This window comes from Mustela erminea, chromosome X (genome assembly GCF_009829155.1).
Source record: "Mustela erminea isolate mMusErm1 chromosome X, mMusErm1.Pri, whole genome shotgun sequence".
Taxonomy (NCBI): domain Eukaryota; kingdom Metazoa; phylum Chordata; class Mammalia; order Carnivora; family Mustelidae; genus Mustela; species Mustela erminea.
The window spans coordinates 113,313,547-113,326,877 of record NC_045635.1 but is presented as its reverse complement, the minus strand read 5'-3'; the positions used below and the strand labels follow the sequence as shown (position 1 = coordinate 113,326,877).

General features: G+C 38.9%; 1 protein-coding gene across 2 annotated transcripts in view; it reads left to right on the top strand.

Annotated features, from left to right (window-relative positions):
- PLAC1 (placenta enriched 1) overlaps positions 1-13,331 on the top strand; it is a 179,562-nt gene that overhangs the window by 59,039 nt on the left and 107,192 nt on the right. The window contains exon 1 of one of the 2 annotated variants that reach the window (XM_032330469.1): positions 1,615-1,769. The exons of the other annotated variant lie outside the window; for it this stretch is intronic. The gene's annotated coding sequence lies outside the window, so the exon portion shown is untranslated. Of the gene's footprint in view, positions 1-1,614; positions 1,770-13,331 lie in introns of those variants that run through there. 2 annotated transcript variants of the gene reach the window in all.

The following is a 13,331-nucleotide window of genomic DNA, read 5'->3' as shown; positions in this document are numbered from 1 at the left end:
AAGTAAATGCTTATGTTCTTTTATCATTAAGTATGATTATCTTTTTTAAGATTTATTTATTTTTGAGAAAGAGAGAGAGAGAATCCTCAGTAGACTCTCTGCTGAGCATGGAGCCCAACACAGGGGTGGATCTCACCACCCTGAGATCATGACCTGAGCAGAAATCAAGGGTCAGATGCTCACCAGACTAAGCCACCCAAGTGCCCATTAAGTATGATTATTATAGATCTTTGGCTACTATGTAAAGAAGGACTGTGGGAGAGCAACAGGGGAAACTGAAAGACCAGTTAGAAGGTTAATGAGGTAGCCTGGGTGAGGAGCTAGAGTGGCCTGGATTAAGATGGTAGCAAATAAATGTAGCAAATATAGAGAGAAAGGGACAGATTTGAACTGAATTTTGGAGATAGACTTGAAAACATTTGAATGGGGCCTGAGGGTAAAGAAAAGAGGAGAAATTAAATTGATGCATTGTTTGGGGCTCGAATAACCACATGGATGGTGATGCCATTTTGTGAAGTATAGAACACCAAGATAAGAATATATTTTGGGGACAAAATGAAGGGTGTTCTTTGGGTTACATTAAATTTGAGATTCAATGCCAGACATACAAGTGGATATTCTAAAAAGGCCATTGAATAAGAGTCTAGAGCTCAAGAGGAGATGTCAAAATGGTAGATAGAAACAGCTTATGGATACTGTTTAAAGCCATGGGATTGTATGAGCTAGAAAAGAGGGCTAAGGACTTTAACATTTAGAGGTCAAGCAAAGAAGGGGAAGATAGCGAAAGAGACAGAAGAAATGGCCAGCAAGATAGGAGTAAAACAAGGAATTTATCCTACTGAGATGATTGTACAAGTATGTAGAGATATACATGTACAAGTATACTCATCACATTATATTTTTATAATAGCAGAAATTAGAAATGATTATCTGGAGGGAGATGATTAAATAAATTGTGGTGGTGGATATATCCTCTAGAATATACTAGGCAAACATTAAAAGGATGACATAAATCAGTACTCACTGACATATAGGGAGGCATATGACCCATTTTTCCACACAAGAACAGGTTACAAAATAGCATATATAGTATGTGCCCATTAATGTAAAATTGTATGTGTGAATGTGTTTGTGTGTGTGTGTGTAAATAGGGACACATACGTAGTTTTGTTTTTCTGCTTTGTTTACTGATCACCCCATGTGTCTAAAACAGTGTTTTAGCAGGTAGCAGGCACTAATAAATGTTTTTTTTTTGAAAGAATGAATGAACAAATGAATATTGAAAAATGCTCCCCAAAATGTTCGAGTGGTCATCTCCAGGTCTTGTGATTAAGGGTATATTATTTTCCTTTGTTTTTTACATTTTGTTTGGATTCTTTTACAATGAGCATACATTCTTTTTATCTGGAAGAAAATTCTTTTAATTTTTGAAACCACCTCCACCCTCGTCAGTTACCTGTGACCTCGAAGTACCCCTGTTTGGCTGAATTCAGAGCAAAGCAGTTGCCTTGCCATTGTAAATCCATATTTGGGCAGGAAGATCAGAATGATAGCAGAGAGATATGTTGGCTCTTGGAGAGCTGGAGGCAGGAAAAGTGAACTAGGAGGTGAAGACTGACAGGAGCCGCAGGGAAGAAAGACTTGCGCCTTGCAGGAAAGCAAGGAGCAAAGCTGGGTTTTTCAGAGCAGAGCAGCGTAGCACACGAAGCTGGGAACCCCTTGCAAAACCTGGCCTGGGGGGAAAGGAGCCTGTGGAACCAGAGAGCACAGTGAGTTTTGCAATCTAAATTCTTGACTCACAATTGTGGATGGATATAGGAGTTAATAAAAAAGCCACACTGTGGTTCCAAGATTGTGCTGCTTGCTATAGAAATACCTCATTCCCTTTGGTAGTGGCAGTGGAAAAATGACGAAAGCCTTGTGTTTGAAGAAGTCCTTGGTTCTCTGTTTTTTCTGAGGCTGCAAGAGAAGCAAGTTGGATTATGTTTCTTGAATAACTGATTAGACCTCCTTTGGAATTCCATGTGTGTGTTTGCCCAGCCATGCTCTGTCCTCCCCTCCATTCCCCCACATCAGCCTCTTGCTCCCCATCACCAGAATATACCTAGATTTCTCCAACGTGGAAGTTTAATCTCCTGCTAGCCTTTCTCCTGTCCTGTGTTATGCTAAATGAGTGCTCATTTCCTTCCTGGCCTTGAGTTACAAAATGCTCTCTTCTGTTGCCCAAGTCTTGGAAAGTGCAGGCTCCAGGAAAAGGGTGGTGGTAGAGATAGGGTTGCCAGATAAAATACAGCATGCCCAGTTAAGTCTGAATTTCAGATAACCAATGAATTTTCAGGATAAGTATATCCCAGATAGTGCACGGGACAGACTTATGCCAAAAAATTATTCATCCTTTATCTGTAATTCAGTTTTCTTTCTTTCTTTCTTTCTTTCTTTCTTTCTTTCTTTCTTTCTTTCTTTCTTTCTTTCTGTAAAATCTGGCAACCCTAGGTAGAGAAAAAACTCATCTTGTGATACAAGCATTTTCTCAGTGTTTTTCATCCAAAATTTACCAGATGTTTCTTAGATGGACTTTCAACTTACAGAAGGGGAAATAACTAACTTATTAAGTCAAAATTAGATGGCAAATTAATACTGGAGCTGAAATTTTAAGTTTTCAACCTCTCCAATACATGATTTAATCCAGTGATCTCTACATCAGTAATTTATTGGCTAGAAGGAAGCAGGATCAGCACTATCAGAAAGGCACATATTCCCATGAAAAGCAAAATTTGCAAAGAATTTAAAGGCAGTGACTCTTAAGATTTTAATCACCTTTGGACCATGGACGGGACTATGTTTAGTTTCTAAGGTACTGTTTCTCAAAGCATGGTCCCTGGACCACCTTCATCAGAATCACCTGGGAAGCAGTCTGTAAAAACAGGCAGAAAGTAAAGTTAATTGATCCTTCCAAGGATTGAGCCTCTGGTCTTTTACTGGCACCACAATCACTTCCTCCTTCAACTCCAGAGCTTTTATGTCATTCCACTAATAGCTTTTATCTGGAGGATCTCAATGACAGAGGGTTTGTGAGTTACTTTTAACGTTTTGTTTTTTCCATTGGACATTTCAAAAGCAAAATTGTGAAAAGGCAAACTTCTTTTTTTTTTAAGATTTTATTTATTGATTTTGAAGATTTTTATTTTTAAGTAGTCTCAACCCCCAGCGTGAAGCTTGAACTCACAACCCCAGGATCAAGGGTCACACGCTTCACCAACTGAACCAGCCAGATGCCGCTCAAAAGTATATTTTTGAAAGTTTTCACACATGTGTAATAAATTGTTAACTATATTGGAGAGGGTTTTTTTTAAAGATTCTATTTATTTATTTACTTATTTGGTGAGTGTGTGCAAGCATGGGTAAGGGCCGTGGGAGAGGGAGAGAAGCAGGCTCCCTCAGCTGAGGGCGCAGCCCTACGTGGGGCTGGATCCCACGACCATGAGATCTTGACCTGAGCTGAAATCAAGAGTCAGAGGCTTAACCAACTGAGCCACCCAGGTGCCCCCTGTGTTTTGGAGACTTTTTTACCCTTAAACATTGAAACTGTAGGGGTAAACAGTGTTTATCCTTAAACATTGAAATAAAAGGCAAAATTCTTAAAAGGCAAAATTGAAGATGGATTTGACACCCCCCCTGCTGACACACCCTTGGATTATGGAATACAAAATAACTGTTAATTGTATGATCATCCTGGCCTATATTAAATCACCAAATAATTTGATCTCAGAAGGTGAAGAAATCTCTATCACCTTTGTCTTGCCTTGGTACCTAGCCATGCCATAAAATCGACTCCCTACTTCTCCTGGGCCTCCCTCCGAGAGAACTAATCATATCTTAATAATTTGGTACAGCATCACGGTGTAATTGCTCTAGATCAGTATTACTCTATCAGATTGGAGAGCAGAAATTATTATCATGAATTAAAAAGAATGAGGTCAAGAGGTACAACTCAACTCACAAAGCATGACTAGGATATATGTATAATCAGAATGACTTTTTTAAATTAAGGAATTATAATTCTCTGGTAGAGCAAAGCAAAGCAAATGTGTTCCGTCTATCTGTCATTTCACATTTATAGCAAACAGTCTCACATTTGGTCAATTCCTTAATCACATGCTAATAAAAATAACAGAAATAGTTTGGTAACTCACCCCATGCTACTAAAATGCAAGTAACCCAAGATGGCTTGGCTGTGTTTCTCATCTCATTTTATCACCAGCGACTCAATTCTTCTTAGTTAGCCTTATGTGCTGCCAGTTGATACTTGCCTAAATATTTCCTTCATACTCAGAACATTATAGTTCCTTTTTCAGTCTTCAAGTATTTCCACCTAATTCTAGAAATACGTGAGGTACGCCTGAAACGCTGACAGCTGTAGCTCAGACCCAAAATAGTCGGGCTTACTCTAGAAGACACATTGAGCAAACAGAACCAGGAGCTGGAAGGTGACAGCTGAACGGGCATCAATAGGAAATTGCCAGGTGCTCAGTTGATCCAGCTAGGGATGGGAACAGACAGATTCTATTTCTAGAAATAGTACGGAGGATGCCAACAAGTCATGGGGTATACATGATAGTACAAATCTTCCCTTCCATTTTGTGGGTAGCTTGAAAGGATATCTCAGTAATCTTAAACTTGCTATGAAAATTAACATGTCTAATGAATAATCTTTGACATTGACTTGTTCAGCTCCTATTATTTTCAAGTGACTGTGCTAAGCACTTTGAAGGAATATAAAAAAGTTTAGGACACAGTCTTTACTCACATGGCATTTTCATACCAGTTGGGGAATCAAGGCAAATGTGAGAAAGTCCTGTCTTATGATGGATAGAATTACCCACACAATTTCAACTGCATTCTCCCTCTCTCCTCCTCTCCACCCTCTCTCTCAAAGTTTCTAAATATAGATGGATACATATAAGTTGGCTTGCTCATACTGTACCTCTCTATACCCATGTACCCAGATAGGAGAGGCCATGAGGAGGTAAACTTAACGACTTACTAATTGTATGACCTTGACCAAGTGAACCCCACTAAGCATCCAGTCTCTCATCCATAAAGTGAAGATAATAATTGCATCTTCCAGACAAGATCATTCTGTCAATCGAATGCAATCTCAAAAAATGTTTCACCTACTATCTAGTATCATAAAATCCTTAATAATGCTTAACGTGTGTGTGTGTGTGTGTGTAATTGCTTTTATTTTTTTTTCAGTTATGTTGAGGTATAATTGACAAGTAAAATCATAAGATATTTATTTATTTATTTTCGAAAGAGAGAGAGAGGGAGTGTGTGCAGGGTGCTGGGGGAACAGAGGGAGAGGGAGAGAATCTCAAGCAGACTTGACGCTGAGTGTGGAGCCTAATGTGAGGCTCTATCTCACGACCCTGAGATACGACCTGAGCTGAAACTGAGAGTCAGATACTTAACAGACTGAGCCAGCCAGGGGTCCCAAATTGTAAGGTATTTAAAGTATACATCACAGCGGTTTGATATACATATACAGCGTAAAGATTCCCATCATCTAGTTAATCAACATATCTATTATCTCAGATATTCATCTTTTTTTGGTAGAACATTTAAATTTGACTTTCTTACCCAATTTCAATTATCTAGTACAGTGGTTATCAACTACAGTCACCATGTTTCACATTATCCGCTCAGCCCTTATTCATCTCATGGCCGAAACTTCATAACCTTTCACCAGCCTCTCCCTATTTCTCCCACTGCCCCCAGCTCTTCGCAATCACTTTTCTACTCTCTGTTCCTAAGGGTTTGACTTTCTTTTTAAGATTCCACATATTAAGTGATACTGTGTAGTATTTGTCTTTATTTGGCTTATTTTACTTAGCATAAAGCCCTCGAGGCCCATCCATGTTGTCACAAATGGCAGGATTTTTCTCCTTTCTCATGGATGAATAATATTCCATTGTGTGTATCACATTGCGCGTGCGTGTATCTGTATTTTCCCTTTGTATATATTTATTATGTGTATATATATACACACACACACACTATATACATGTATATACACAAGAAATATATACAATATATGTATGTAAAGAAAATGTGATTATATATATATTTTTTCTTTATTCATTCATCCACCAGTGAATACTTAGGCTGTTTTCATATCTTGACTATTGTGAATCATGCTGCAGTGAACATGGGAGTGCAGACAGCTCTTCGATATCCTGTTTTTATTTCTTTTAGCTATATGTCCAGAAGTGGGATTGCTGGCTCATATGGTAGTTCTGTTTATAATTTTTTGAGGAAGCTGCATACTGTTTTCCAGAGTGGCTGTATCAATTTACATTTCTATTAACAGTGCACAAGGGTTCTCTTGGCTCTCTGTCCTTGCCAACACTTGTTATCTCTTATCTCTTTGATAATAGCTATTCTAACATGTGTGAGGTGATATCTGATTATGGTTTTGATTTGCATTTCCCTGATGATGAGTGCGGTTGAGCACCTTCTCATGTGCCTATTGGGCCATTTGTATGTCTTCTTTGGTAAAATGTCTATTCAGTTACTCTGCCTGTTTTTTTAAATCAGATTTTTTTTATATAGAGTTGTATGAGTACTTTTTATACATTAGTTATTAACCTTATCAGATACGATTTAAAAACTTTTTCTCTCATTCAGTAGGTTGCATTTTCGTTTTGTTGATGGTTTCCTTTGCTGTGCAAAAGCTTTTCAGTTTGGTGTAGTCCCACTTACCTATTTTTGCTCTTGTTGCCTTTGCTTTTGGTGTCAAATCCAAAAAAAACCATTACCAAGACCATTGTCAAGGAACTTTTTCTGTTTTCTTCTAGGAGTTTTAGGGCTTTGGGTCTTATGCTCAAGTCTTTAATTTTGAGTTGATTCTTGTGTATGGTATAAGGGTCCAGTTTCATTCTTTTGCATGTGGCTGTCCAGTTTTCCTAACACCATTTTTTGAAGAAACTATCCTTTCCCTGCTGTGTATTTTTGGCTCCTTTGTCATAAATTAATTGACCATATGTGTATCAGTTTACTACTGGGTTCTCTATTCTCTTCCTTTGATCTATATGTCTGTTTTAATGCTAATACCATACTGGCGTGGGGTTTGTTTTTGGGTTTGTTTTTTTTTTTTTTTTTGGTAATTTTATTGTTTTACTCACACAAAGGCAGTGTGTACATAAGCTGTCTATCTATTCATTTTCTTTACTGCACAGGCTCGCATTGGGTTTGGGTACTCTGATGGCCAGCTGGGCTGCTCTTTCCACAATGGCTTTGTGATTCTTAGACACTGTAAGGTAACTAAGATTTGTTGCGCATCAGCAGCTCTCCAAACTCCTTGACATTGTTGCCTAGGAACTTCCGGAAGCCACTGGGCAGCATATCCTTTGTTTTCTTATTGCTCCAATAACCAAAAGTTGGGTGTCAAGCTCTGGCCCTTGATACCCATCTTCTGCACACCCTATTGTCAGTGCCTCTGAGTTTCTACCAGTTGTGCTTTATTTTGACATATCAATCTGACTGGTGCCCGATGAATTTCTTGATCCTCTTTTTAATGATCTTGGGCTTTACCGAGGTGTGGGGGCAGCCATGAAGCCGTGTAGGTGATGGCTGCCATCTCTGCAGGCAGCACTGAGGAAGAGTCCATACTGTCCTGATAACTATAGCTATGTAACATAATGTGGAATCAGGAAGTGTGATGCCTCCAACTTTATTCTTTTTTCTCAAACTTGACTTGGCTTTTCAGGGTCTTTAGTGGCTTCATACAGATTTTAAGATTGTTTTATTTTATTTCTGTGAAAAATGCCAGCAGAATTGTGATAGGAATTTCACTGAGTCTATAGATTGCTTTGGGTAGTATGGACATTTTAGCAGTATTAATTTTTCTTATCTGTAAGCACAGAATATCTTTTTAGTTGTGTCTTCAGTTACTTTCAATCAGTGTCATAGTTTTCAGTATACAGATCTTTCACCACCTTTGTTAAATTTATTCCTATGTATATTATTCTTTTTGGTGCAATTGCAAGCAGGATTCTTTTATCAATTTCTCTTTCTGATAGTTCATTATTAGTATATAGAAATGCAACTGATTTTGAATATTGATTTTGTATCTTGCAACTTTACTGAATTTGTTCATTAGTTCTAACAGTTTCCTTGTAGGGTCTTTGGGTTTTCCATGTATAATATCATGTCATCTGTAAATAGAGACAGTCTGACTTCCTCTTTTTTAGATGCCTTTTATTTCTTTTTCTTGCTTAATTGGTCTGGCTAGGACTTCCAGTACATTGATGAATAAAAGTGATGAGAGTTGGGAATCTTCATCTTGTTCCTGATCACAGAGGAAAAATTTTCAGTGTTTTACATAGAATATGATGTTAGCTGTGGGTTTGTCATATATGACCTTTATTATGTTTAGGTACATTCCCTCTATACCTGTTTTTTTTTTTTTAAGATTTTATTTATGTGTTTGTCAGAGAAAGAGAGAGAGCACAAGTAGGGGGAGCAGCAGGGAGAAGGAGAATCAGGCTCCCTATTGACCAAGGAGCCTGAAACAGGACTCAATCCCAGGACCCTAGGATCATGACCTGAACTGAAGGCAGATGCTTAACCGACTGAGCTACCCAAGTGTCCCTATACCTGTTTTTTTTTTTTAAGAGTTTTTTTTTATCATAAATGGATGTTAAATTTTGTCAAATTCTTTTTCTGCATCTGTTGAGATTATCATATGATTTTTATCCTTCATTTTCTTAATGTGGTGTATTGCATTTATTTATTTGTGGATGTTGAGCCATCCTTGTATCCCTAGAATAAATCCCATTTGTTCATGGTGTATTATCCTTTAAATGTACTGTTGAATTCAGTTTGCTAATACTTTGTTGAGGATTTTTACATTTATGTTCATCAGGAATATTGGCCTGTAATTTTTTTCCCTCTAGTGTCTTTGTCTGGTTTTAGCATCAGGATTATGCTGACCTCATAAAATGAGTCTAGAGTATTCCTTCTTCTTTTGTTTTTTGGAAGAGTTTGAAAAGGATTGGTATTAGTTCTTTAAACTTTTGGTAGAATTCACCCCTAACACTTGGTCCTGGAGTTTTCTTTGTTGGAAGGTTTTTCATTATTGATTCCTTAACTAGTAATTGATCTCTTCAAATTTTCTCTTTCCTTATGACTCAGTCTTTGTAGGTTGTATATTTCTAGGTATTTATTTATTTCTTCTAGGTTGTCCAGTTTGTTGTCAAATCATTATCCATTGTAGTCTTTTATCATCCTTTGCATTTCTGTGGTATCATTTCTAGTGTTTCCTCTTTCATTTATAATCTTATTTATTTGAGTCATTTCTCCTTTTTCTTAGTAAATCTAATTAAAGGTTTGTCTGTTTTATTTATCTTTTTAAAAACCAGCTCTTAATTTCGTAGATCTTTTCTCTTGTCTTTTTAGTCTTTATTTCATTTATTTCTGTTCTGATCTTCATTATTTCCTTCCTCCTGCTCCCTTTGCACTTAGTTTGTTCTTCTTTTTCTAGTTCCTTGAGGTGTAAAGTAAGATTGTTTATTTGAGCTTTTCTTTTTTCTTAATGTAGGAATAAATCACTATGAATTCCCTCTAGAATTACCTTTGCTGCATCCCATAATATGCTACTGTTAACTGTTGTAGCAAGTGGTTTATATGTGGTGCATGACATGGGAGAGACATGACTTCTGTGCTGAGGAATTTCAGGGGAGGGAGACATAACTGGACGTATGTTGCAGGGATGGGTCAAAGGTAAACTGATTTTTTAACTTGACAAGGAATGGATGACATTGAGGAATTGGAAGGGAGGGAAGGAGTGAAGGTGGAATACAGAGAAAACCAAGGTGTGGACAAGGGAGGATGCTCAAGAAACCAGCTGTGAATGGAGGTAGGTAAGGAATTCTGTGTAGCAGAACATTAGGAATTACTGTTGGAGAGGGAAGAAGGGGAGGTGGGGCCATATGATCAAAGGCCTTGAATGCCAGGCTATAGTTCTCGAGGAATTGTTTGAGATTTTTTGTGCAAGAGTGGTAGGATGATAAAATTTAGCGAAATATACTTTCCAAATGTAGCTCAGCTGTCAAAGTCCAGCTCATAGCCACTTCCTCTTGGAAACCTTACTAGACTGCTTCCTCTCCTGGATTTTACTCTTCTGTTTCCAAATTCTGTTGACACTGATTGCCCTTCCCTTGCAGTGATTTTGACCTTAACCTTCTACTGTCTCATCTTGGGTGCTAACTATGTTTTGTGCTTGTGTGTTGTGTAGAGAGAGGCTATCTTTTCTCTGAAGATAGAGCCTTGCCTTTTACTTCCTCCTTCCCACACAGAGCTTAGCACAATGTGGGCTCTGAAGGAATAATTTGAATTAACAGTGATTGATTATGGACATACCTAACTGGAGTAGGAAAAACAAAGTGTCCCACAAGTAGGATGTGTACTGGCTCTGTGAGGGAAATAGTACAGTTAGAGAAAGGTGGACAGGCTTCACTTTCCTAAGCTCATTCCTAAAGCCCCAGATTCAAGTTTTTAAAACATTTTTCTAAATGTCTTTGCTTAAGTTAGTTGGAACCTTCCAAGCCAAACAAAGGCTGGCTGGCTGGACTAACTGGTGTAATGGCTTCAGAGAATGGAGAGCTGGCCAGGAAGAGATGCCCCAAGTGCTGCCCTATGGGGGAGACCAGCTTCCTCATAGCCCAGAGAAGGAAGAAAAAGAACCTCTGTGTTTAATCACAACTATTTAAGAAACCAGCTCTGCTGAGAGCAGCAGACTCTGGGAGAAAAAAAATACAGTCTTCGCAAAGGGAACTTTTTTCCAACCTGAGGTCAAGCCCAGGAGTCAAACTGTAAGGGACTGGGAGGGAGAGCCTGGGTGTGATGAAACAAGAAAGCCTGTTACAGGCCTGATTCCAAAGAACCACATCTCCATGCCTGTCACAGTTCATCTTCCCAAACACCCATCAAATGAAAAAACCCATCTGTACAAATCTGCATTTGTTCAGTGTGGAAGAAATCTGCATGTTAGCCTGGTTTGCAAAAGCCTCTAAACACATCAACAGAAGAAGTTATTTGAAATTGATTCTGGTTAAGACTTGTCTCCTTCCTCGTGTTCACAGTGATACCATCATTGACAATTTAGAACTTGATACCTACTGCCCTCCCTGGGCCCCCATGTTGCTTTCTGGATTCCAAGCTGAAACTGTTTCCGGGGCTCCAAAATGACCTTTCCCTGAGCCCCGACTAATGAGAGCCCCATCCCTCAGCCCACCCATCTTGTCCAGATGTTGAGGAGAAAGCATTCTGATTTAACTAATGTACGCTAAGGTGTAAGTGAGGTCATATACAAACTAGCCCAGGTGTGTTTGCATTTCCAGAAGGGCCATCATAAGGAACAGAATTCTAAACAGTCAAATTTCCAGTGTTATTTTGGGGTGTTGTGTGATGAGACAAGTCTTATTGGGCCAACTCAAATATACCACATGGGTAACCGCCTCAGCCACGTCTGATGCCATTCCCTTCTCTTGGAATGTTCTGGCCTCTTCTGTCTGTCTCTCTCTCAGCTCTGTTTTTCCTTCAGGGCTCAGCTCAAGTCCTACCCATGAAAGCCTGCCCAGAGTGCTTGAGTTCTGCCCCGCTCAGAAGTCATTGCCCCTCACTTGTTCCATCTGGGTTAGTTTGGTTTCCTCGAGCAGATCCTGAGCTCTGTGAGAACAGGAATCATATTTTAAACTTCTTGTCTATCTTCCACAGCCCTTGGCATGATGCTGGGCTCATAAGACAGGGCTTATAATAACAGCCATTGCTTTCCAACTTGTTAATCCAATTTGAGTCACGGTTACCCCCATAAGGTTGGGTGTCATTACTCCTGTTTTACAGAGGAACTTGTTGTCGGGAGGACACTGCTGAAAAGGAAAAAGTTAATTTAAAATCTTACCTCTTTTCTGTTTCTGGAAATTCTCAATTTATCAGTTGATATGATACTTTTGAGTTTGACCTCTGTGACCAGCACTGTGCTGTTGGAAATATGAGAGAGGCACAGGCCTGGCACCCTGCCTTCAAGTCTGTCATGGAATAATGCCTCCAAACCCAGTTGACCAGCACAAATGCCTTGGGAGCTCGTTAACAGATAGAATCGCAAGCCATCCCCAGAGATTCTGATTTAATGGGTCTGGGATAGGGCCCAGGTCTTTTCTCAAAGCCACTTGAAGGCTTCTGATAGTCAGCCACGTTTGAAAGCTACTGCCACCATGAACCATATATTTTTAGTGCTTGGAAGCCCATAGAGATGACTGAGTCAAGTGTTCTGTGAAGAGTGGGGAACACACTACTGATGGGACCGAGGCACATAAACTTTATTTTTATTGTTACAGATTTGTTTTAACGTGTATTAGAAAAAAATAGCCATTCCCTAAAACCATGATTTCACAGATATGATCATTTCCTTTTATTAAAAAAGTACTTAATTCTGACACATGCTACAACAGGGATGAACCCTTGAAGACATTATGCTAAATGACATCAGCCAGACACACAAAAAACCAATTACTATATGATTCCACTTATATGAGATGCATAGAGTAGTCTCAGAGAGACAGAAAGTGGAATGGTGGTTGCTAGGGGCTGGGGAAAGGGGAAATGGGGAATCGTTTAATGTGCATAGACTTTGCATTTTGCAAGGTTTGGGAGAGTGTTCTGGAGGTGAATGGTGGTGATGATTGCACAGGGGGGTGAATGTACTTAAGGTCACTGAACTATCTACTTAAAGGTGATTAAGATGATAAATTTTAGGTTATATATGTTTTACCCCAATGAAAAATGTACTTCAATGAAAAAGCAAGACAGAAAAAATTTAATTACATAAAAGCAGAGACAGATTGCAAATACAGCAAACATGAAGGTGCTGTGCAAATGACCAGTATTTGAGAGACATCATTGTAGTTTACCTTTCTAATTTTACTTAGGAGGATGCCAAGGCCCAAAGAAGGGGAGTGACTGCCCAATGTCCAGTGTCACATACTTAGTCAAAGGCAAGGCCAGGACTAGCACCCAGGTTTCCTGACTCTGTCAATACTTTTTTCATTTATATTGTCTGATATAATTATATAAAATAAAATTTATATTTTAGTTGCTAAAATATCACAGTGAAGGTAACAGACACAGAAGTTAGCCATATATGCTAGATGAGTCAGGGGGAGCTTGATGAAGGAACTGGGCCTTGTCATAGGCCCTCAAAGAGAGAAGGATGTATAAAAGTAGAGGAGATGGAAGTGGGGCACAAAAATAAACACAGGCCTGGAAACAAG